This window comes from Pogona vitticeps, chromosome 2 (genome assembly GCF_051106095.1).
Source record: "Pogona vitticeps strain Pit_001003342236 chromosome 2, PviZW2.1, whole genome shotgun sequence".
Taxonomy (NCBI): Eukaryota; Metazoa; Chordata; class Lepidosauria; order Squamata; family Agamidae; genus Pogona; species Pogona vitticeps.
The window spans coordinates 162,008,644-162,034,553 of NC_135784.1; the positions used below are offsets into that span (position 1 = coordinate 162,008,644).

The 25,910-nt window shown below is 45.1% G+C and overlaps 1 long non-coding RNA gene across 1 annotated transcript; it reads right to left on the minus strand.

Annotated features, from left to right (window-relative positions):
- Positions 1-22,993: 22,993 nt before the first annotated feature.
- LOC144586412 (uncharacterized) lies at positions 22,994-24,903 on the minus strand. Its single transcript, XR_013541227.1, has 2 exons — positions 24,796-24,903; positions 22,994-23,585 (listed from the first exon to the last, which is right to left on the minus strand). It is a non-coding gene; the product is annotated as an uncharacterized LOC144586412 (long non-coding RNA).
- Between the last annotated feature and the right edge of the window lie 1,007 nt (positions 24,904-25,910).

Sequence of the window (25,910 nt, forward strand, 5' to 3'; positions counted from 1 at the left end):
CGGTCATCAGTCTTCTTCCGCGTCAGATCGGTCAGCGGAGTCGCTATCTCGCTAAACCTCGGGATGAACTCTCTGTAGTAGCCCACCAACCCAAGAAATGATTTGACTTTTTTTTTGGTGTTGGGTCTGGGCCAATCACGAACGGCTTCTATCTTGGCCTCTAGGGGTTTGATCACTCCTCCCCCTACTGTGTGACCCAAGTATTTTATTTCTGGGCTACCCAGCTGCAGTTTGTTCTCTTTGCAGGGCCTAGGCCAAAGCACTTCCTCCCCTGGGTTAAAGTGCCTCTCCCTGGCTTTCTGGTCATACCAGGTTTTCTGTCTGACCTTCTGAGCTTGCAGGTTCTCGGCTGCTAGCTCTAGGTTTCTCTTTAGGTCATTCATTAAAGAGTCTATATATGTCACAACGTCTTGTGGGTCATCCTGGGTGATCTGCTCCCAATTCTGCTTGATTAAATCAAGTGGACCTTTCACCCTTCTCCCAAACAAAAGTTCAAACGGACTGAACCCGGTACTGGCTTGTGGCACTGATCGATAAGCAAACAAAAGGGATTGCAGCTTCTGGTCCCAATTGTTTGGATTCTCTGCCAAGTAAGCCCTAATCATGCGCATCAGAGTCCCATTGAACTTCTCTGTTAACCCATTACTTTCAGGGTGATAGGCAGTGGTTTCCTTGTGCTTAATTCCACAGATTTGCCATAACCGTTTCATGAGCTTTGATGTAAACGATGTGCCCAAATCTGTGATTATTTCTGAGGCAAATCCCATCCTGGACATATACCCCACCAAGGCATCTGCCACTGTGTTAGTTTCAATGTTAGTCAAGGGTATGGCTTCGGGGTACCTCGTGGCATGGTCCACAATGGTGAGAATGAACCTGTTCCCCCTCTTTGTGGCCTTGGGCAAAGGTCCCACAATATCCACTCCTATACATTTGAACGGGGTGTCAATCACAGGCAAAGGGCACAACTTCGCTTTGGTCCTGTCACGGTTATTCCCCTGCCTCTGACACACATCACATTGTTTACAGAACTCCTTGATCTGCTTCCCTATTTCAGGCCAGTAAAAATTCTGCGTAATTCTCTGCTGTGTTTTGTTCACCCCTAAGTGCGCAGCAAACATGTCAGAGTGCCCCCTTTGTAAGATCATGGGGCGATACTTTTCAGGTACCACTAGCTGACTTCTGATCCCATCTCCCCCTTTTGAGATATTCATCAGGGTCTCTCTATATAAAATTCCCTTTTTCTCACAAAATCTCGCTGGGGTTTCAGGTGTTAACTGGGTGTCTGTCACCTGTTCAAAACACTTTTGGAGAGTGGCGTCCGCCTTTTGCTCTTGGCCAAATTTGCTGTCTGTGGTTAAGGATTCCACCACAGCTTCAGAGCTACCCTCACCTGCTTCCGTCTCGGGCTCTCCAGTACCCCCTTGAACTGTCCCCGTGGTGGCTTGTGAACGTGTAATCACTAGCACCCGTTTCACATGTTCAGCCAGGTCATTTCCCACGAGCACGGCTGCTGGCAGAGTCGATGAAATCGCTAGCCGCCAAACTCCCCTCCAGCCTTGAAAGCTCACAGGTACCTCAGCTACTGGCAGTGAGATCACCTGTCCCTCAATCCCTGCCACCTTTAGGCTCTCATTTGGGATTATATACTTCCCAGGAATAATGTCTGGATGGCACAGGGTCACCTGGGAACAAGTATCCCTTAGCCCCCTATACTGATGGTCAAGTATTCCTACGTCTACCTCTGCGGTCTCAAACAATTGTGAATCTGTTCTCACTAGTAAGCAGCGCTTGACCTCCACAAGAGGACCATTTTCCTCAGCCTGATCAGCAGATGTAACTGTTCCAGATTGAGTAGCCATGGTAACAGGCTCCCTCAATGGCAAGGAGCTTTGCTCTGTCTGGACACAGAACACAGCTTTTGGCTTGGTTCCACTCAAATCATGAGGCAAATTTCCCTTTAGCTGCTTCCATTTCTCACACCCTGAGATTAGATGGCCCTTTCCCTGACAGAAATAACATTTTCTGCTGTACTTGGAGTCTTTCTCCTCTGGTTTTGGTTTTCCCTCCAAAATCTGAGGTCTTTGTGGTTTCATGTCTGAGGGCTTCCCTTCACCATGGGCCCCTCCCCCTTGCTGGTTTTTCCCTGGTCCCTGAGAGTACTTGCTGTAGGGTTCTTTGGGTTTACCTACAGATTTCCCCTCAGCACCTAAGGGCTTTCTTATTTGGTAAATAAAATCTGCGATCTCTGCCGCCTCTGTCACAGATTTCGGTTTCCTCTCCCTCACCTGGAACTTCAGTTCCCCATGCAGGACTGAATAAAACTGTTCCAGCGCTATCAGGTCTTTGAGCTGCTGGAAGGTCTCTGTCCCCTCCTGAGACAGCCATTTCTCTAGCAGCCTCACCAGTTGGGCCCCCACTTGGGTATAAGTCTGCTCTGGTTTCTTTGTGAGTGACCTGAATCTTTGCCTCAGCTGTTCCGCATTTATCCCATGTCTGGCAAACACCAGTTTTTTAAACTCAGCGAAGTCTTTCAACAGTTCCTCTGGCATCTCTGCATAGACTTCTGCCAGGCTGCCACTGATTAAAGATCGCATAATGGTCATCTTCTCAGTTTCCCTTACTGAGAAGTCCACAAACGCTCTTTCCACGAGGGAAAAGAACACCTCAGGGCAATCTCCCTTGTGGTACACAGGGAATTTCTTCAGGTCAGTTTTAGACAATTGGCCCACCTCAGAATCCCTATTGTTATTATTGTTCTGGTTCATCATTTCCAATTTTCTTAACTCAAATGCCATCCTCTCTCTCTCCAACGCCATCCTTTCTAACTCAAATTGTCTTTGCCTCTCCCTTTCCCTTTCCTCCATTTCCCTCACCCGCAGCTCATGCTGTTGGGCTAGGCGCATTCTTCTGAGTTCTGGGTCCTGTTCTCCCGTGCTCTCATCCTGCACTGAGCCAAATTCCTCCTCAGAACCTTGGTCTACCTGGGGTTCTCTTACTTCACCCATTTCTGCCATTTGGCTTCGAGTCAAGGGCATAATCCCCCCCCAGAACAGGCTGCCTTCAAAAGTCAAGCCTCAAAATAAAGCGACAACTTTTTTCCTTTGGCCTCAGAAACAGCCTTCTATAGATTGCTGCTGTTCCTTCAGCACTAACTTGCAACTGTTGCCAGGCAGAGTCCACCCCCCTCTGCTAGGCCTCTCAGCAGACAGGCTAGATCACTGTTACTTCACTCAGCTTTGACTCAGCTCTTTTCCCGCCAAAACTGGTTGCCTCAGAGCTCCCTAATCTAGTCTCCCCAGAGTTGGCACGTTCTTCCACTAGCGTACCTCCCCGTGAGGTAAGCCTAGAAGATTACCTACGTGCCCTCAGATTTTCCCTGACTAGACCCCCCTTGCTCTGGGCACACTTGCCAAGGCTTTGCTGGACCACTGGACAACTGGACCAGTCGTATCCCACACGCTGGACACCAATCAATGTGACAACCCCAGACCTACTGGAGTGTGCCACACTATAACTAAGCTGCCACCAACCATTCCCTATAAGGAGTCACACAGACCAGGAATGGATTTTGATAAATAAAAGAACAAGGTTTATTTAAATAACAAACAGGGTAAATGAAAAGATCAAGTAAATAAGATACTGTAACGTGGCACAGTCCCAACCATATACATGTAACAGTTTGGTTCACACAGAACACTTTAAAGTAAAGCACAGACCCTGAACCTATCAGTTCTGGCTACCTATAAAGAAACCTGAACCTATCAGGTATGTACAAACTGACACACAGTTGTACTCAGTCTGACACACAGACTCCCACTCCAGCTTCTTCTACCTTCTCCACACAAGCTCCAACTATATATACAGTACAGCTCCTCCCCCTGATGTCCCGCCTTCCACTCCCCATAGGATGGAACTTTTCCCTCCAAACCCATGACAGACAGGTAACATCAGTGCTGTATGCAACAGTTTGTGTCCTATATAAAGAAACGGAAGAGTGGCTAGAGAATCATAGACAATAGTGGTGAGGGATTTCCCCGCCACCGAAATGTCATCCATGCAATTCAGGATGTTCCAAGCAAAATTGCTGTAGGGCTAGATCCACAAAATATAGACATGATGCCGAGTAATTCACCATTCCCTGAGGCAAAGTTTTCCACCGATATCTTTCAGTAGGCTGGGAATTGTTGTACACAGGGACTGTAAAGGCAAAATTTTCCTGTCTTGTGGTGCTAAAGGAATAGTGAAGAAACAGTCCTTGAGATCTACTATCATTAACTGAAAGTGTTGGGGTATCACATTTGGATTAGGTAAGCTGCATTGTAAAGGGCCCATAGGCTGAATGCGCTTGTTAACTTCCCAAAGGTCGTGTAGCAAATGCCACTTCCCAGATTTCTTTTTGATGAGGGTATTTCAAATGGGGGTATCCATGGACTGGTGGAAGGGAAAAGGGGGGAAAAAGAGCATTTTTCCCTTCCGAGGCTTGCCAAAGGCTGGAGGAAGAGGAGGGAACTTTAATAAGGGTTTCGGACAAGCCTCTGCAAATGCCGATTGCTGCGCAGAGGGACCCGGGTGAGTCCTCCCATGGTGCAAGGTAAACCTGGGGGGACCCCCAAAGCCTGCACGGGTGGTTTTGGGGCACCCCCACCAGGGCTCTGATGTTGCAGGAGAAGCCATCAGAACCCTGGCGGGGGTGCCCCAAAACCACCCGAGCCCACTTTAGAGCACTTTGGAGGTTTTTCCTGATGGTGCAGGAAAAGCCTCCAAAGTGCTCTAAAGCCGGCGTGGGTGATCGTAGAGCAGAAAAGCCCCATTGCAACCATCGTTTTGCGATCGCTAAAGGATCGCAAGAAAACCATTGTAAAGCGATTTCGTCGTCAAGAGGGGCAACCGTCTAGTGAGGCACCACTATACACAATTGACCAGTCTAGGTTGGGAGCAGGTAATGGTATCATTGTAATTGCATTGGTATTTTTAGTGCCCTCCTCCTTGGGAGAAAAGAAATTAGTAATTTTCTTCTGTGTCCTTTTCCTTTCTACTAATAAGTTTCCATGTGCTGGAGAAGACCCATGTTCTTTATAACCCTGTCTAGTAAAAACACATCTCCAGGTGTTTGTCTCTGCCAAAAGCAGTTTACTCCCCTCTATAGATCTCAGTTCCGCTACTTTGTTCTCAAGCCAGAATGGAACCAGATTCAAATATTCCCATCAAGGGTCCATAGCATTGTTAACACTAAATCATTGGTCTTTGCAGGTCAGCGCAAGCTTTTGCCAATAGAGAATTCTATGGAACAGCTGCAGGAGATTCATAAGCAGCCCCCTGACCTTCATTTGAAGGGTTCTTTTCTTTTATTAATCTCAAGTTGCAGCCCTGCAGATTTGTTTACTTTCACAGGTCCTTGGTGGATTTCAGCTCGGTGCATGAGACCTTATCATGGAAAGGATGAGCTGGCATTGCAACTTGCAGAACCCCATTCCAGAGTTTCACCCAGTGATGACCCTAACCCTAAATCCGATGACTACATGTTGGAAGTGCCAGACCTGAGGGCGCTCAGTCCAAAGTCACCTGAGGGATGTTAAAGGCGCGGAATGCTAATGCAAAAGAACTCTAAGTCAGCAGCACATCCCAAAGACTTTTGAGACTTTTCTAGATGTCTCTCAGCTGAATGCCAGCTCCCTGATGCTGTTGTGTTTTCATGTATGCACCTTAGCTAAGACCATTAACCACACTTCCACTGCCATTTCCCTGCTGAATCAGGAATAACATCAATTATGTAATGCTATTTTAGACAATCGCGTAGCATTGGATTATCTCATGTTGCGCAATCATATTGGTTATGAATCTTTTAATCTCTGTTGCTTCAGTTCACCTGATAATAGTCATACAGTGAACAATCAGCTCACTCATCTGAAACAGCTTGCCAATAACATACAGCAAGACATCCTTCCTGGTGGGACACCTTATGGTCATGGCTGCCCAACTTCGGATGGCTTTGCACTGTATTAATGTATGCAATTGTGATTTTCACACTCCTTGTAATTTGCTGTTGTTTTATTCAATGCATTCCAGCCTTTTTTTCAGTAATTACTGCTTGTTGCAAACCTCCGCCTTCTGGCCTTCGTAGGAAGGAATTATATGTAATCCGTAAGCATATTAAATAATATATATCTTTAATTAATCAAAAAGAAAAAGGGGAAATGTGGGGGAATGCCTCTCCCCAAAGTGGCTAAGCTGTTCTCTGATTCTGCAGCAGTAGAGAACACTCTCCTGGATGGCGTCACAGCTGCTTCTGAGAGGTGGCGTGGCTACCCATTCTTCCTCTTTCTCATAGTGATAGGGAGCTAACTTCAAAGCCTTTCTTTGGGGCAATCCTAATGGCATTATTTAACCATTGTCCTATCTGAACTCTGTCAGCTATCTGTATACAGTGGTGCCTCGCAAGACTAAAGTAATTCGTTCCGCGAGTAGTGCTGTCTTGTGAAATATTCGTCTTGTGAAAAGCAGTTTCCCATAGGAATGCATTGCAATGCATTCCTATGGGAACCTCACAAGAGGAATGAATTATTATCGTCTTGTCAGGCATCGGTCTTGGGGGGAAAAATCGTCTTGCGAAGCACGGCCATTGAAGAAGCCATCTTGTGAGGCACCACAGCAATCGCAAAAACCATTCATCTTGCGGGTTTTTCATCCCACGAGGCGTTTTATCTTGTGATGCAGCACTGTACTGTCAACTATCTGCGAGCTTGTAAGGTTAATAAAACACAGTCCTCCTGGGGACAGGGCAGTCTTATTCTAACTCTTCTACTAGTCGCCCATCAGGAGCACTGCTGGCAGACATCCTTGTGTGTGTGGCTGACTTCTTTAACTTCTCTCTCTAAGACTATTTGCTATCCTAATTATCTGATGATCACTTAGCCTATCAGCCTTCTCATTTTGTGACCCTACAAAAAAGCAGTTATTCTTATTTCAGAGATCACAAATGCCTTTGTGGGTGCCCAGACAGCAGAGGACCCAGAACAAAGGATGACCAGCTGTCTTATACTCTTTGCTGGCATGGTATTGAATCCTAACTCTGCGTCTGAACCCGGACAAGACGGAAGTCCTGAGGGTGGGCCCCCCCCGTGGTTGGTGGCTTGGTTGGCTCTCTCTCATTTGGGGGGGCCACCCTGGCTCCGGTGAGTGGGGTCCGCAGCTTGGGCATACATTTGGACCCGACGCTCACCATGGAAACACAGGTGGCATCGGTTGTCCGCTCCGCCTTTTTCCACCTTTGGCGGATTGCCCGGCTGCGGCCCTATCTCGACTCGGGGGCGCTCACCACCTTAGTACACGCGCTCGTAATCTCAAGATTAGATCACTGCAACGCGCTCTACGTGGGGCTACCTTTGAGGCTGATACGGAAACTCCAGATGGTGCAGAATGCAGCAGCCAGACTCCTTACCGGAGGGAGAAAATTCCATCACATTTCTCCTATCCTGGCTAGACTGCATTGGCTGCCCATTCACTTCCGTATTGACTTCAAAGTTTTAATGCTCACTTATAAGGCCCTAAACGGTTTGGGACCTCGATACTTGGCGGAACGCCTTCACCCACCAAGTTCTACCCGGACCACCCGCGCGACCCAGGAGGTGAGGCTGAGGAGCCTGACGCCGAGGGAGGCCCGGAGGGAGAAGACACGAAACCGGGCCTTCTCGGCGGTGGCTCCTTGCCTTTGGAACAATCTCCCTCCTGAGATTCGCGCGGCCCCTACGCTGGGTACATTCAAAACTCAACTAAAAACATGGCTCTATGTCAAGGCCTTCCCTCCTGCCAGCACCTAATCTAACTTAATTTATTTTTCTCTTCTTTATCTATTTATTATTTGCGATTATTTATGATTTTTGTCATTTTCTGTTAATTGATTTTTAATTTATTTTATTATAATTGTATATATGTTCCTGTTAGCCGCTCAGAGTGGTATAGATTTACCAGATGAGCGGGATATAAATCAAATAAATAAATAAATAAATAAATAAATAAATAAAGCCTAGAAACCACCTCTCTCTTTTCTTATTCCTTGAGAGGTTTTTTTACTCTGCATTAGGGCTCTGCACTAGGTTAGCTTGAGACATGACATTAAGGCATTTCTTCTAATTAAAAAAAATCCTTAGAAAAGAGATTTAAGCCAAGATATGTTTGGTAACCCCGACCTCTTCCTTGCCTCTTCCTTCACATCAAGTGCCATCCTCGCTTGGGTATTCAGGAGGGTGAGACCATCTGTGGTGCTTCCCCATATGCACACAGGGAAAGCCCTTTCCCCAATCAACTATCTAGCCAACTAACATATCATGAAATCTATTCCAGTTTAGGGTGACCCATTCCAGAGTTTACTAGGCCTCCGGGACTCAGAAATGGGCCTCCCACTAATATCTCACCTGACCAATTTGCAGCATTTTTAAATTCTAAAGTGGAGACCATCCGCCAGGATCTCTCTCCTTTTTTAAATACAGTGGAGGAGCAGAGATGTCCAGCGCTCTTTCAGCCTGTGACACCAGATTTGGTGGACAAAGCGCTCGATTGCTGTCAGGCCACCATCTCCTCCCTTGACCCTTGCCCGTCCTGGCTGATCAAAGCAGCTAGGCCTATAACAACTGCATGGGCCACTGTGATAATTAATGGGTCTCTCCTTGAGGGCAAGGTTCCTCCTGCCCTCAAGGAGACACTCATTAGGCCCATTAGGAAGAAACCAAATTTGGCAGTGGACGACACTGGCAACTACAGGCCCGTCGCCAATGTTTCTTTCCTTAGCAAAGTGGTGGAGAGGGTGGTGGCCAATCAGCTGCAGGTTCTTTTGGATGAAATCAATGCCCTGGACCCATTTCAGTCAGGCTTTAGGCCACGCCACAGTATGGAAACGGCACTGGTTGCACTGTTGGATGACCTGTTGAGGGAGGCAATATGTCCTTGTTGGTCCTCCTTGACATTTCAGTGGCCTTTGATACAGTCGACCACAGTATCCTCCTGGGGAGGCTCTCAGAGTTAGGAATCGGTGGACAGCCGTAAACAGTTCAGGACCTCAATACATGTGGAATATCTTCTCCCACCTAGATCTACCCGAGTCACTCGTTCTAGCCAGGAAAGATAGCTGAGGGGCCTAACGACGAGAGAGGAAAGAAAGAACAAGAAACTGGGCCTTCTCGGCAGTGGTCCCTTGATTATGGAACACCTTGCTGTTGGAAATCAGCCACGCTGGGTGTTTTTAAGAGTCATTTAAAGATTTGGGTCTTTAGGCAGGCCTTCCCTCCAGTCAACACTTGATTCTTTTCTTCTTTAGTTTTCCTTTTTCTCTATCTTGAACTTCTAAATTTGTTGATTTAATTATGTGATTGTTTGATGATGAATATTTTTATGATGTTTTATAACTGTTTGTAAGCCGCCCCGACTAGACTCTGCGTAGAGGGGTGGGGTAGAAATCAAATAATAAATAAATAAATAAATAAATAAATAATAAGTGGTTTACTGTTCCCTTCCTCAGGACACAGAAACGTGTGCCCCGAAGAAGGGAACTCTGGGACCATGTGGCTTGCCCAAAATGGCTTTTCTCCCACAAGGCACAGTGGGGAATTGAACTCCTAGCCTCTGGCTCCACAGCCAGGTGATCCATCCCACTTAGAAGTACTTCCCGTTTATTACTGGTAGAAGAACTTTAAACTATTTTGTCCTAGTTCCATAAGGACTGCAAATAGTCATCCTTTGGGATTCACTGCTGCAGTTGCTGCTGTTCCATGCTGTCAAGTCACCTCTAATTTCTGGCCACCCTATGTGTCAGCTGCCTCCAAAATGTCTTGTCCTCAACAGTCCCGCTAAGCTCTTGTGAACTCAAGGCTTCCTGTGGCTTCCTTTAGGGAGGCCTCCATCTTATACTAGGTCTTTAGTTTGCAATCTAAATTTGGTCAGTTGTCGAGACCCTATGGAGTTAGATTCTGATTTCTGACTCCTTTTTCAGCACAAACCTTTCTCATCTGGGACCAGTTATGGATCGAGACATCTCTGCGATATTTAGACATCTCCAAATCATACTCCATCTGCCACCAAAGTACTGTTCTTTCAGCAAGAGCTGGCGGAGGCTTTCAGGGAGGCTTAGTGAAATCGGGCTGGCAGCATCTTAGGCAGATTCACAAGGGCATTGTGAGATATGTTAAGGGACCCAATGAGACCATGTTTTACTAGGCGATGGGGTAAAGAAATTCCACTGTGATATCTGCATGCCTGTTTGTGTGCTTTTCTTTGGAAGAGAGCTCTCCTCATACCTACATAACAAGAGATGAAATCTGATTCATGAAGGAGTTTGTACTGAAGTTAGTTGCTAACTTTGGATTTTGAGAAGAACACACAACGGAGCTTGGTTTTTGAGCAGTTAATCTTTCTGTGACGCAGAGATCACTAGTGCCAAGGGTTCAGACTGATGTAGGGTCACCAGGCTTCGTAGCGTCCCTTCATAAGCCGATTTCTCCCATTCCCTGACTCTCCGTTCTTATTTCACCGATCGATGGATTTTGATCCCAGAAAGGGACTTTACCAAAATGAGTTTGAACATGCTGCTGTTAATTGCATGAGAAGATGGCACGTCCATGAAACTATGTCTCCTGTTTCTAAATTCTGGCCTGACCCACAGATTCCCCCCCCCCCCGGATGGTAGCTACGCAGGGCTAGAGGTTACTGAGTTGTTTATCAGCCCAGCCTTTGGAAGGATCACCCCGACATAGCCTTCCTCAATCTGGAACTCGCCAGCTGTTGTTTGGATGAACGTTGGTGGAAATGACAATCCAAAGCACCCCGGCTTACCTGGCTCTAGTTGAAAAGGTGTCTTTTCAGGGAGCAGTTCTAACTGTTCTTTGCTTCGTAGTTCTCTGATGCGGAATACAGATGACTTCAGGAACTCATGCCGCTAAGCGCCCCGACCTCCGCCTGGTGACGGACAAAACAGAGCCCGCCCTGACTTCCTGCCATCCTCGCCCTTGGTACAGTGCAAAGTTTTTCTACCTCCCTCAGTCTTATCTGCCCACCTCGCCGGCTGACAATGCTGCCAAAATAAATGTCGTCAAACTTTCCTAATTCTGGGTGACAGAGAATAAAAATGAAGCTTCAAATTCTTGATGAGCTCTGTCATGATTCCCACGTGGCCCCTGATTGTTTGACCAAACTAAGAAGTCACGCTACGTGTCTTTCAGCTGCCACCAGTTGATGACATCAACATTATCTGTCCTTAATGACAGAGGTCCATGCCATATGTCATTTTAAAAATAACCCAATAGAAATTGTTTATTGTTACAGATTATGATAGTTCAAGCAATGTTGTTAACTCTTAACAAAAATCCTCCTTCATCCACTCTCAACCACCACTCCCCTGCCCAAAAATCTGTCAACTCTGAATCTTCTTCCTCACTCTCTCTAACTAAAACTCCTCCTGGTGCTGCTGAGTATCTTATAGCTTGTGACTCCACCCCTCCAGCACTCCCATTGGCCTGTACAGATATCATATGAATATTCATGACCTGGGAGGACACCACATTCCTTCCCCCTTAACAAGCTTGTTTTAAGAGGGAGAACTTAACAGTTTGCCCTCATAAACAAATGAAGGTTTATGGAAGAATACAAAAACTAACCTCTTACATTATTTACATCACTAAGGATACATTACATTACTCTTACATCAATAAAGATATATTAACCTCTTATATTACTGACATTAATACAAATTACATAACTTTTACACTGATACTCACCATTATTTTTACCATCACTATACACACCTCTGAGTTTATCAACATCCAAGCAAACACTGCACTTTAAACATATTCCATTGTTATTACACAAACAGAACAGTTATACAATATTGCAAACTTTGATCCACCCATTAGTCATTTGGCCTTCAAGACAAGGCACCAACAACCACATTCTGGATCCCTTTTATGCTGTGGATTTCAAAGTCAAAGTCTTGCAGAATCGGTGTCCTTCTTGCTGCTATTGGATGTCATAGTTCATAGCCACACTAAAGGGGAATGGGTGGTGCAGAGGATGAATTTCCTTCCCTAAATGTAGGGCTTCAGCTTTAGCAGCATCCATATGATAGCTAGGCATGCCCTGTCAATGGCAGACAAACGTTGCTCACCAGCTTGGAGTCTCCTGCAGATAAGAGTCACTGGGTGTAGACTCCCGCTGTGGCTCCCAGTCCCACCTTTGACACATCCATGCAGATGATGAAGTCACAGTCAAAGTCTGGTGCAAAAAGACAGGTCCTGAAGTCGGTGCCTGTGACAATCTCCCATGTCATTCATGCCATTCATATTCATGAGCTGATTTGCATGAACCTATGAGTGGAGTGGAGAGGCGGAGTCAGCAGCTACATGAGGCTTGGTGGGAGAAGGAGGAGTCAGGGCTAGTTAGTCGGAGAGAGAGAGAGAGCTGGTTAGGCAAAATAGGTAGAGAAGGTGATAATGATATAACAAGAGAAAAGAAGTATGTACTGAGAGAACGGTTGATGATTTGCTTATGTATAATGTTTACCTGAAGAACTTCTGTTATTATTCAATCTGCCTCACTTCAATAAATAAGGTCTGTTTCTGTTCACAAGACAAGTGTTTTGACAAACGAAATTTATATTGTGGATTGAGATAATCCACTGGTGTCAGCGAGAAGAAAACACGGCGTGAGCTTTTGTGAGGGAAAGACAAGCAGGCACCACAAGGGCAAATGGCACAATTGGTGTCCAGCGGCGGGATATGAAATAATCCAGTAAAGCCAAAATTTAAAAGTGACTTTTCTGGAGTCGTGGGTACCTTTTAGTCAGAGGTCTGTGGTGAAGAAGTGGGTGACCCACTAGATCTTTTGTGGAAAAGCTTAGTGGCAGGGCGTCTGAACTCAGATCTGGGGGAACTAAAGATAGGGAACTGATTCTAAAGGGAAAATTTTGTGTGTGTGTGTTACCTCAGGCTTTGAAAGACCCAGTGGGCTAGCTTGAAATCCAAGGCTCTGAGAGAGAAGGGAGCACTGGTGGATAAAAAGTGGAAGACAGGGTCAGAGCGGATCTGAGTTGATAAGAAAATAAAAAGCAGAGGGTTGAAACTAGAATTTCTTTTGTGTCTGGAGGCAAAAAGGTTGTCTCAGACCATGAAACATCGTGGCTTGTGTGTGATGCCAGAGAAACTACAGCCATCTTTAGCTGCTGAGCGAGAGCTACATAATACCCGAGAAAAATACTGGGAAAAAGGAAATAGCAGTAAAAGTGTTTTAAAAAGAGGCCTGACTAACTCAGCAATAGAAATCAGTTCCTTTTATTAAGAAAGTACATACTTATGCTACCCAAAAGAAGTAAAAAGCCAATCATGGAGGAAATTGATCCTCAAGACTTTAAGGGGAATGGGAATGGAGACCCTCAAATACCTGAGGAACCCTCAAGGGAAATTATTCAAAGCTCCCTAGATGTGGAGAAATGGAAACTAGAAAAGGACTATAGACTCAGAGAAAAAGCCATGGAATTAGAAATTAGGGGAAAAGCCAGAGTTGAAAAGAAAGCTAAGGAGCTAGGGCTCAAGGAAATGGAAATTAGAGAAAAAACGAAAGCTGAGCACGAGGCCAGACAAATGGAATTAAGACAAAGAGAAATGGCATTTCAGAAAGAAAAAAAGACAAATGGAATTTCAAATAGAGACGAAAAAATTAGAAATTGCTGCTCAAAATAATAATAGTAATAATAACAACAACTAGTGAGGGAAATCTCTCAAAAATTGATCTAAAGAAATTTCCCCAATATAGGAGAGGAGATTGCCCTGAATCTTTCCTCATTTCATTTGAGAGAGCATGCTGGGACTTTGAGATTAAGGATGATGAAAGGATGATAAATCGCCACTTATACAAATAAGTGGAGATTTAGCTGAGTTTTATTATCAGATGCCTTGGAGCAAGCTTGAGATTTTGAGGCATATAGAAAAATGGTATATTCTCGATTTGGCATAAATGCAGAACACCTTAGAAGAAAATTTCATGCCCTTACCAAAAAGCCTGAAGAATCTTATGCCCTATTAGGGCCTAAATTGTTTTAATGTTTCGACAAACTGATGAAACGTGAATGTCACTTCTCTAGTCCAAATGAAAAATGTAGTTGGTTTAGAACAATTTTATTCAGTGTTGCCAGGAGAATTGCATTATTTGGTCAGGGACAAAAATCTTAAAAATGTATTACAGGAATCAGAATTTGCTGGTTCCCTTAGTGAAATTAGAGATCCTCAGTTTTCTGAGGTAAAATTATTGGAAATGTGTCGGACGATAGGAGGAGAGGACCCCCACCCAGTAGAGATTACCTCAGAAGTGCCCAAGCTACTGGAAGCCATTTTGGAGACAGACCCTCATCTCCAGACCACAGTTATCTGAAACCTAATAGTCATGAGGGAAAAGTTAACAAGGCCCTTTATTTTGAACCCAAGGCCAGTAAATGGTGCTATACATGTGGGAAGAAAAGTCATTTTTGGGCTCAGTGTGAGACTCAAAAGACTAAGGATTGGAATCAGCATAAAGGTGGAGATTCCAGTCCCCCTAAGGTGGTGTTTTCTGTAAAGCATAATAAAACAACCAAAGCAGCAGTTGAAGCTACTGTGGAGCTTTTGCCATAGCAATGCAAGTAACAGAAGGGTCCGAGATCCAAGATCGCCCTGTGACCAGGGTTGTCCAGTGCTCTCTGATAGAATGTAATCTGAATCTTCTACATAGCTCCGATGATGTTATCGATGTGAATAATAATACGTAGCTGATAGGCGGGCGCTTTGGAAGGAGTGGGGGAGGGCTCCCCCACGCTCCTTCAGAAGCACCTGCTGTGAGAGTGCTGGCTGGCGATTTGGAAGGAAGCACCCACTGGCCAGTTGAGTGAAAATGCCGGCGGGGGCTTTGGGAGGACCGCGGGGGAGCCTGCCCCCGCAGTCCTCCCCAAGTCCCCATTTTCACACAGCTGATCGGCGGTTCCAAAATGGCCACCCGCTGTTTTCTGGACGGATTCTTCGCTTACTGAGGCGGCAAAAATGGCCGCCCCTATGGAGGATCTTCGCTGAACAGTGAGTTTTTGCCTCATAGGAATGCAATAAACAGGATTTAATGCGTTCCTATGGGGTTTTTCTTTCCATTTAGCGATGTTTCCGGATAGCGACGTTAATCCTGGAACGGATTAATGTCGCTATGCGGGGCACCACTGTAGATTTCTTCCCAACTATAGATTTAAATGACATTCCTACGTGGAGGCTGGTCACAATGACTGAAACAAAAAGCCAGATTAGAAGCATGAAATCAGTCAAGGCGCTGGGAAAACATGCCATTCTCCCGGAAATGCTAAAGGCTGACATGGATTGGTGGGCACCTCTGTTGGTTGACCCATATTCATAACTCAGGCAAATTTCCCACCGCTTTGTCTCAAACCATAACAATACCTATATTTAAGAAAGGAGAGAGAGGAGACCCAACCAACTATAGGACAATCAGTTTACTCTCTGTGCTGGGCAAATTGTACTCCAGTCATTTAAATCAAAGACTACTCAGATAGAGGAGGAGAATATTTGGGGGAAGGAACAGGCAGGCTTTAGAAAGGGTAGATCAGCAACCAATGATGGTATAATTTTAAGCCATCTTGCAGAGAAATATATGTATGTCCTCTTATGGTAACAGGCTTTATACCACATTTATACACTAAAATCAGCCTTTGATTCTGTCCCCAAAGATATACAGTGGTGCCCTGCATAGCGAGGTTAATCCGTACCGGATTAACCATCGCTATGGGGAACCTTCGCTATACGGAACGGAAAAACCTATTAGAACACATTAAACTTTATTTAATGCGTTCCAGTGGGGCCCAAACTCACCATTCAGCGAAGTTTCCCCATCTGGCCGCCATTTTCGTGCCCTGGTAAGCGAGGGCAGGGCGCAAAAATGCGGTGTGCGGCCATTTTGGGCATCCAGCGGCCATTTTGAAACCGCCGAACAGCTGTTTTCAAAAAATCGCTATGCAAAAATCGTCGCAAAGTGATTTTCGGCAATAGAAGACATCGGTATGCAATCGCATTACCGATCCCAATAAATGGATCGCTATGCGTATTCGTCATTAAACGGTGCGCTCGTTATGTGAGGCACCACTGTACTATGGTTAAAATTATATAAAGCCCCGATAGATAAATGTCATGGATCAGATTATGTGGTTTAAATCATGTACTGAAGATGGGATATGTAGTTGGGAACAATGTAAAATGGATTCCATATTGGTTCTATGTATGAAAGATTTTGTATGATGGGAATGTATTTCCAGAGGGCTGTGGGAATGTTTTTCCTTTAGGCCGGTAAAGTGTACCCTCGAGTTATGAAGGTCCCTACTTACAAAAATTTCGAGGTACGAAAAGCTCATGCCGCAAAATTGTTGTTCGACTTGCAGCCGGAGCTTCAACTTACAAAAGGCAGGGGGAAAGGGCCGGAAATTCAAAGCCTCCCCTGCTGCCCTCTGCTTACCATCCCCGGTGCCCGCAGGGTCAGAAGGCAGTGGGGATGGAAGACAGGGATAGCAAAGGGGTTATTGAAGCATGGAAATCCAAAAGCTGACCCATGCTCACTGCCTGTTTCTCAGCCGCTCCGACCCCGCTGCTGGCTTTCCACTTTCCAAGATTCACAACTCCTTTCGCTGTCCCTGTCTCCCATCCCTGGTGCCCTCTGAAACCCAGCAGCGGGGGCGGAGCAGCTTTCGGCTTCCTAGGCTTCCAAATCTGGACACGCTGCCCTCTGTCTCCCATCCCGGAGCCCTCTGCCTGCTCTCCACACAAGGACAGAAGGCAGAGGGCACCAGGGACGGGAGACAGAGAGCAGCGGGTGCAGCTTTGGAATGCCCGGGATTTTTTTGTTGTTGTTGGCCTGGATTAAATGGTTTTCAAGGCATTCCTATGCAAAATGGACTCTCGACCTACGGACTTTTCGACCTGCAGCCACCATTCCAATATCGATTAATTCCGTAAGTCGAGGGTCCACTGTTGAAACCAATACAAAATAAGACCAGACACTTGTTATGGCGGAGAAGACAATGGACTGACAAAATCAACACCTGTTTCTCAAGAGAAGAGAAGGAGGGGACTGCTTCTATCACCTTATGCCGTGATCGGATGACAGCGTGGGAAGACCAAGACAACAGGAGGAGCAAAGAAGATAGAAAAAGGAACTTTTGCCATGTGCAGTGTTCCATCTTGTTCCTATTTTTCCTTTTTGGATGGAACCATAGATTTTTCTAGGTCTTTTTGCCTGCTGCTCCGTGCAGGGAAAGGACTGGGGAAGATGTAGGGAGTCAAGGAAGAAGAGAAAGGGGGCTTTAGGCCTTTTGCCTACCCTAAGGAAGCTTTTAGAGATTTTTAGAGCTATTGTAATTAAAAGAGGATTTTTGCCTTAATTGTTATTTGTAACAAGCCTTGGAAACACTTATTTGCTATGCTTTTGCATCACACTGACTTTATTTCTTCAATAAAAAGATCAATTATAAAATCTTTTGGCTTCTTGAACAGTGAAGGTGTCTTAGCTATACCCTGAGGGAGAAGCAAGGCCACATGAAGCTACTGAGTCTTACCTAATTGAGCCAAGTAGATCTTAGGACTACAAAGCTCATGTGTAACTTCCTGCTGAGCTTTCTTAAGGGTCAGCAAGTATCTTTTTAGGGCAGACTTGTAAGTAGTAGTCTGTTGTACGCCCTGGCTGCAGTCACCAGGACTCACCCAGCTGCATAGGGGTACTCAGATTTCCAATTACTCTCTGTCCGACCGACCAAGTTCTACCTCATAGGAAACTGGGTCCTGACAGGAAGACACTCCTATATCTCATTAAATGTCTTTACCAGAGTACCGCACTTCATGTTAGATGTGGTACAGAAGGAGATCTGCCAAAGCCTATTCAGGCTAATAAGGGGGTTCGACAGGGCTGTATATTAGCCCCCACATTATTTAACCTGCATTTAAATGATCTGCTTGGGTGGTGTCTTGGAACAGACTTCCATCCTCCTAGACTGGCAGAGATCAAATGCCCCCTATTGCTTTACGCAAATGACGCTGTTCTTCTGTCACTATCGAAAATAAGCCTTAAACGGCCTATTCATATATGTATGACCTACTGTAAGAACAATCAATTGGTTACAAATTTGGCAAAACCAAAAGTATGGTTTTTGCTCAGTCTGTAACAATAAGAAAATGGACAATTAATGGCACATGCATTGAGCAAGTAAAATGGCTGAAGTATCTAGGTATTATATTCCACCATAAACACAGACAGTCCATAATCTAAGCAGCCAAGCAGATGCAGAAAGCTCTCTTGAGGTGTTTTTTTTTATTGTGGGAGGGGCAATTTATACCAGCCTTTATCCAAGTTTCTGAGCTCAAGATTCTGCCCCAACTGCTATATGGAATACCAACTTAAATTCTAGTATTTCACAAAAGTATAGAGAGTGCGCTTTCAATTTTTCTAAGATCCATCCTTGGAATGCCAAGATGTGCCCCTGCAGATACATTACGATTAGAGACTAGTCTCATATCACAAGAATGGAGTCCTTGGCTCTTTGCTTTCAGATATTGGAATAAGGCAATACATATTGATTCCGCCATGGGATATCTTAACCTTTTACAGAAAGAGGTACATAAGAGCTCATGGCTTAATGCTTTTCCAGCCAAACTGCATCTATTAGGGCTCTCGATGGACTTTCTTTATGCCAAGGAACTCAAGGCAGCCAACTCTAGCCTAGAAAAGCAGATTAGGGACATAGAATACTGAAAATCAATTTCAATGGCTCTCAAAACATGTTTCATCTTGCATTTTGGCCTAAACTTTAATTTTTCTCAAAGCGCTAGGTAGTTGGAGAATTTGATTATCCCAAAAGACAGCATGATTTCTCAAAAGCCCGATTTAACTGTCTCCAATTCACAATTTTAGATGGGCGTCATTCCGCCATCAGTTATGGAAAAAAAATTGTCTCCTTGTAGCGACAGTAGAATTGAAATACGTCCTCTTTGAGTGTAATCTTTACAGGAATGAGCCTATCAAATTTCTCAAGCCTCTAATGAATGCCTTCCCAGTTAGGACTCTGCTTTGTTATATAAAGTATTTATTAAGCAACACAAACAAGATAACTACTGAATTAGTGGCCAAATTCCTATTCTCTGCCAAAAGAATACAAAACAATTCTTGACCTCTGCCTAACTCCCATCATAAAAAAAAGTCTCGTTAATCAATTTTATTAACTTATGCTGTTTTAGCTACCTTGAAATGTTTCAATTACTTCCATTTATTTTAAATATTACATGCATGTATTTTATTGGGTCAGAGACCAAAAATATTGATGGATTGAGGCAGGCCCTGGTCAGGCTACCGAGAAGACCACACACCAGTAATTTTGGGTTAAGCACTATTCATGTAACATTTATTGATGAGACATAAGAGACAGGATATGAGACAAAAGGTACCAGGAGGAGTCTCTAATACTTCCCAATCTTGAGAAGCTCATTGATCCAAATGACCCTTCTGTGGCAGGCGTTCAGTCCTGAGCAAGGATGACAGGAGCAATTCCTGACGCACTGTCAAAGCCCACCTGTCCCTTCCTGGGTCATCCTACTTTTTCGCATAGAGCTCCCTTGTGGGCAAGCAGGGGACAGAATCTGGTTTCCTGGGCAGATACAATGCGTTGCCATGCAGGAACGCTTCCTTTCATTTGTACAGTTTGAACAATCTGCCACAGATATGGTTTTAGCTAGCCTTAATAAACTACCTTCTTCAGGATTTAGGAGAATGTAAAAGAAAAGTTTTTATTTTCATCTCTCCAACATTATTCTGAAAATACAGATAAAACATCTTTCCCTTGTTTCTCCTACTGACTGCCAGTAAAACAACAGTCAGAGTTTAGATTACCACATCACAGGAAAGCAAAATATATAGGCATATATCTATATCTATATATATATAATAACATCCATCAGGGGAAGAAAAGCATCATTTCTTTTCAAGAAAGCCCATGAAAGTCATTTCCTAGAAACCCAATCAAACAGGACAGATAAGGAAACCCTTCTCCATGATAAAAGGAGCACTATAAAACATTTCCCCCCCCTTGACGACGATGCCAAGCCTGATGTTGTCTTTGAACAGAAGCGAAATCACCACTTCTGTTCAGGAAAGAACACAAAAGGGATTTCCTTGACAAGCAATCGCACAAGACGGGTAGAGGAAATACTTTGCCTAATCCAAGATGAAAGGCGCCTAAGGACGCACCAGTCCCCCGAAATGAGACAACGCAAAGACTGATAGTTTCCTTCAACAGAAGAGAATTGACTACTTCTCTTCAAGAAAGGCCATGGAAGGCATTTCCTAGAAACCCTATCACACAGGACGGGTAAAGGAAATGCTCCTCCATAATAAAAGAGGCACTATAAACCCCACCCCCATATCGACGATGCCAAGCCTGATGTTGTCTTTGAACAGAAGAGAAATCACCACTCCTGTTCAGGAAAGCCCACAAAAGGGATTTCCTTGACAACCAATCACACAAGACGGGTAGAGGAAATACTTCGCCTAATCCAAAATGAAAGGCGCCTAAGGATGTACCACTCCCCCGAAATGCGATGACGCAAAGACTGAAAGTTTCCTTCAACAGAAGAGAATTGACTACTTCTCTTCAAGAAAGGCCATGGAAGTCATTTCCTAGAAACCCAGTCACACAGGACAGGTAAAGGGAATGCTTCTACATAATAAAAGGCGCACTATGAACCCCACCCCCATATCGACGATGCCAAGCCTGATGTTGTCTTTGAACAGAAGAGAAATCACCACTCCTGTTCAGGAAAGCCCACGGAAGGGATTTCCTTGACAACCAATCACACAAGACGGGTAGAGGAAATACTTCGCCTAATCCAAAATGAAAGGCGCCTAAGGATGTACCACTCCCCCGAAATGCGACGACGCAAAGACTGATAGTTTCCTTCAACAGAAGAGAATTGACTACTTCTCTTCAAGAAAGGCCATGGAAGTCATTTCCTAGAAACCCAATCACCCAGGACGGGTAAAGGAAATGCTTCTCCATGATAGAAGGCGCACTATGAACCCCACCCCCATATCGACGATGCCAAGCCTGATGTTGTCTTTGAACAGAAGAGAAATCACCACTCCTGTTCAGGAAAGCCCACGGAAGGGATTTCCTTGACAACCAATCACACAAGACGGGTAGAGGAAATACTTTGCCTAATCCAAAATGAAAGGTGCATAAGGACGTACCACTCCCCCAAAATGCGACGACGCAAAGACTGATAGTTTCCTTCAACAGAAGAGAATTGACTATTTCTCTTCAAGAATGGCCATGGAAGTCATTTCCTAGAAACCCAATCACCCAGGACGGGTAAAGGAAATGCTTCTCCATAATAGAAGGCGCACTATGAACCCCACCCCCATATCGACAATGCCAAGCCTGATGTTGTCTTTGAACAGAAGAGAAATCACCACTCCTGTTCAGGAAAGCCCACGGAAGGGATTTCCTTGACAACCAATCACAGAAGACGGGTAGAGGAAATACTTCGCCTAATCCAAAATGAAAGGCGCCTAAGGACGTACCACTGCCCCGAATTGCGACGACGCAAAGACTGATAGTTTCTTTCAACAGAAGAGAATTGACTACTTCTCTTCAAGAAAGGCCATGGAAGTCATTTCCTAGAAACCCAATCACACAGGACGGGTAAAGGAAGTGCTTCTACATAATCTAAGGCGCACTATGAAATATACCCCCCCCCCTTATCGACGATGCCAAGCCTGATGTTGTCTTTGAACAGAAGAGAAATCACCACTCCTGTTCAGGAAAGCCCACGGAAGGGATTTCCTTGACAACTAATCACACAAGACGGGTAGAGGAAATACTTCGCCTAGTCCAGAATGAAAGGCGCCTAAGGACGTACCACTCCCCTGAATTGTGTCGACGCAAAGACTGATAGTTTCCTTCAACAGAAGAGAATTGACTACTTCTCTTCAGGAAAGTCCATGAGTCATTTCCTAGACACCGAATCACACAGAACGGTTAAAGGAAATGCTTCTCCATAATAGAAGGCGCACTATGAACACCCCCCCCCCAAATAACGACGATGCCAAGCCTGATGTTGCCAACAAATCACATAAGACAGGTACATGAAATATTTCTCTTGTCTCAGCTTTAAAACAGCACCCCTCTCTAAAAGGCGAAGACAAAAGCCTGTGGAATTCACAATAACACAGAAGACACTATCGCTTCCCATCAGCTAAGGAAATAAGCAGCCTTTGCATTGTCTCATTTCAGGAAGTGCCACTGATGGGATAAATTAAATATTGGGGCAGGGGACATATATCTCAGGCCCTACCTGGGTGGATGTCAAGGAAATGCTTTCTATGGGCTTCCCTGAAGAGGATTCACTCAGTTATTCAGAGTCTCAGGGTAGAGAGAAGAGAACACCTCTGAGAGATGGGGTAGTTTGTAGCTTCTGGGAATAGCTGATTTCCCTTACATACCCAAGTAAATAACTTCTCTGTCTTCTCATTCCCCTCCAGTATGCAAATAAACCCCTCTTGTCCATCCCTCTCCACTCCCAGGCCCACCCCTTCCCTTTCACAAACCCTCCTGCAATGCCCCCCCTCTGCTCCCAGTTGCGTGCCCTGCAATGCCACCTCTCCTCCCCGGAAGCCCGTCTATCCCCACCCTGCCTTTTCTGGCCCAACACAAGCATTGGTCCTTCCCCCCCTCCCCCCCGCTTTCTTGTCGGCCCCTCCTCGACGCATCTCATCTAATGCCCATGGCCTTTTCCTCCCAACCTCAAATGCGGTTCTCCCCCCTCCCCTCCCCTCCAGTCATTCCCTCCTCGACGCGAGCCCTGTCTATCCCCCCCCCCCGTATTTTTCCGGCCAGCACGAGCCTGGTTGTGTTGGATAGTTTTTCTTTTGCTATCAAGTGTGGAAAGTCTCTCATTAGGAGGCATTTTTCTCTTTTTTTTTTGCCAATGGTCGTCGGCCACAGGTTGAAAGGAAAAAAACGGCTGGACTATGTTTCAAGTTCGGGTTTGGCAAATATAGCACCTCCATATGGACTAGTGTGGGAATGCTCTCCTCAAGGTCAGCAGCTGATATCTGTTCTTCAGTGCAGAGTACAGTCTCCTTAGAGTTAGAATATAACTTCAAAGGATTTCTTCGGCCAATCCTAACTAGTGTCCCATCTGAATTCTCTCAACAATCTGTAAATTTGTCAAGGTTAATCAAAGAGAGTTCTCGGGGCGTGGCTCTAGGAATTCTGCTGGCGGACATGTACATGTCGACTGACTTCTTGCTTTATCTCCAGTTAATTGCTTTTTCTTTGTTTTGTGATCACCTAAACCTTTAGCCGTTTCGTTTTGTGATCACTACAGTCTAGGATGGCTCTCAGGCATGAGACGTTTCAGCAGATGCAGAAGCCATTTGGCATATAAAACAGTCACTCCAGTTCTTTCAACCAAGAGTTCACATGCTTGCATTTGATGGCTCAGTTAGCTTTCTAACACAAAGTGCACATTTCAGACGTTCTGCAGGGAGAAAAGAAGACAAAATTGCAATGATGAGAATGTTGTGATTTATTTCCAGGAATAAGTCCTTTTGCACTGAAATACTTCTGCTGTACGTTCACAGAAGCATTAAAGGCAACAAACCTGCATTGTTCGAGTTCGCATTTTGCAACACAGCTCTAAGCAGAAAAACACACTGGAGGCAGTAGAACCCTGACATTTCCATGCACAAAAAAAAAAAAAAAATCAATCAAGAATATTACAATGAGATATGTAGAATAGAAATTTAAAATTTGGCACACGAGATGCTTCTTCTTTACACAAGGAAAAAACTATCAGATGAAAATACGGTAAATATGGGAAATCACATCTTTATCTTGGCCATTTGACAATCCTGAATCAACTGTATGCTTTGACCTTCACTCCTGACACTCTCTCATTCACTCTTTTCGACTGCTGCTTTTATTCCTTTTTTAATCTGAAGTAACCCAAATGATGCCATGTATGCCTTCCTAGTCTTTAATCCTTACATGGATAAACACGAGTTTTACCTATTTCTAACCATGTTCTCATCCACTGTGTTACAGTTCTCATTTGGTTTCAAGCAACATCAGGTGGATAACTTTCAAAAAAAGATTTAGAATGTCATAATATTGTCCAATCCTACATAAACCTATTTTTTAAACGTTTCATTATCTCCATGCCACTAATGGTAAGAAGAATTTAAACTTTATACTAAGAGAGAGAGGGAGAGAGAGAACTCCTCTGCTGCCACCTACAGCTCAGACTAAGCCTTGCATGCAGAGAGAGTCAAAGGCTTGAATGCCCCGAAAGGGATGGGAGGCAAAGGCAAGGCCATCCAAAGGGCCCCCCTGAAATAAAGGAACCTGAACAACTATTCCACCAAATCAGTACTCAAAAGACTAACAGCAAAGTCAACACCGTTCTGGGGAAATGCATTCCCCTGAGTAAACAAGCAAAGCTAAACCAGTTGAAAGGAACTGCTGACCCAGCTTAATTGGGTTTTTTTTCCCCTAGCCTCTTCCAGGTTCACTCTTAGTGAAGTGTGAAGCCTCTTACAGAGAGGATGCACTGACCACTTTAGTCATGCTTTGAGGCAGGGTGATGCAAAAGCACATCCAGGCTCAAAAGCAACCTGAAGGACAAAGCCTATCCTGAGATTTAGGCAGCTAAGAGTTGTTCCCTCCAAAAACAATTAACAGCTTCCTACCTCTCAGCTCTCCCCACAGAGTAGCATGGTTTCAGCGCTGAAGCCGAGTTCCTCATAACAGCAGGCTGGGTGACAGGTTCCAGCCAGAATAAAGCTGCTGCCCAGAACTGGCTGGCCTTATATCCCATCACCCTCCACCAGAGCCTGCAGCCTTTCCAACCAATCAGGTGCTGTCCTTTCTGAAGCCAACTAATTGGTAACTTCTGGAAGAGTAGCTCCTGGAGGTCACCAGGTGTGCCTAATTAGCACACCAAGGGAAGCCAAAAAAACAAATCCTCCCCAGTTTCAAGGCCTATAGATAGCATTCTTCGCAGCCAGGATGGCTCTGTCATTGCCCGAGCCTTCTTTCTCTCCTCTCCACTCTTTTTGTAGCTGTGAAGTGAATAAGACATCCAACAGGTGGCTACTAGCTATAAGTGAGCTAATCATGTAGGTACACTTGAATTCACAGAAAATGCATTTGTGACTGTTTGTGATTTTTGAGCTCAAAATAAACTGCTCTGTTTTCTGAGAGATGGTAAGAGTGGCAGCTTTCCTGGTGCCAAAACTCGGGATCTCTGAGTCAGGGAGAGGGGTTGAGTTTTAAACGCTTTTGAACTCCCCCACTGCTGGCACCAGGGAGGCAAGGGTCTCTCTGAAGACAGGCAGACGATGGTGTGGTGATGCGCTTGACAAGCCCTCTGGCCGAACGCAGTCTTTTTGACTGATGGGTTTCTCGATGCCTCTTCAGCAGAATCCTAGTTCTGCCCCCTTTGGGGAGACTCTTCCTGAAGCGAGGAGCATTTGGTGCCCATCGGTGGAGGGGTTTTGGGGAGTCCAGCCCTGCCTGCTGCAGCCTTGGTAGGTCTACTGGGAAATGCCTGTTGAGGGAGGGTCCCGGCTGTAAAAAGGTGAAAGGGGAAAAATCCCTCGTAAATGCCACTAACATGATAGCCTCTGGTAATGCCCAGGGAACCTTCACCTATGTGAATGGCACGATGCCTGGATGGGTTCATGATGCCCAGGTGCTGGAGGCATCCAGTCTGCTTCCTTTGCTGGAGAGGTGGGCCTGCTGGGGCGAGGTTGGTGGCTGGGTAAGTTTAGTGCGTGGCAAAGGGGAGGGAACAGAGAGGACT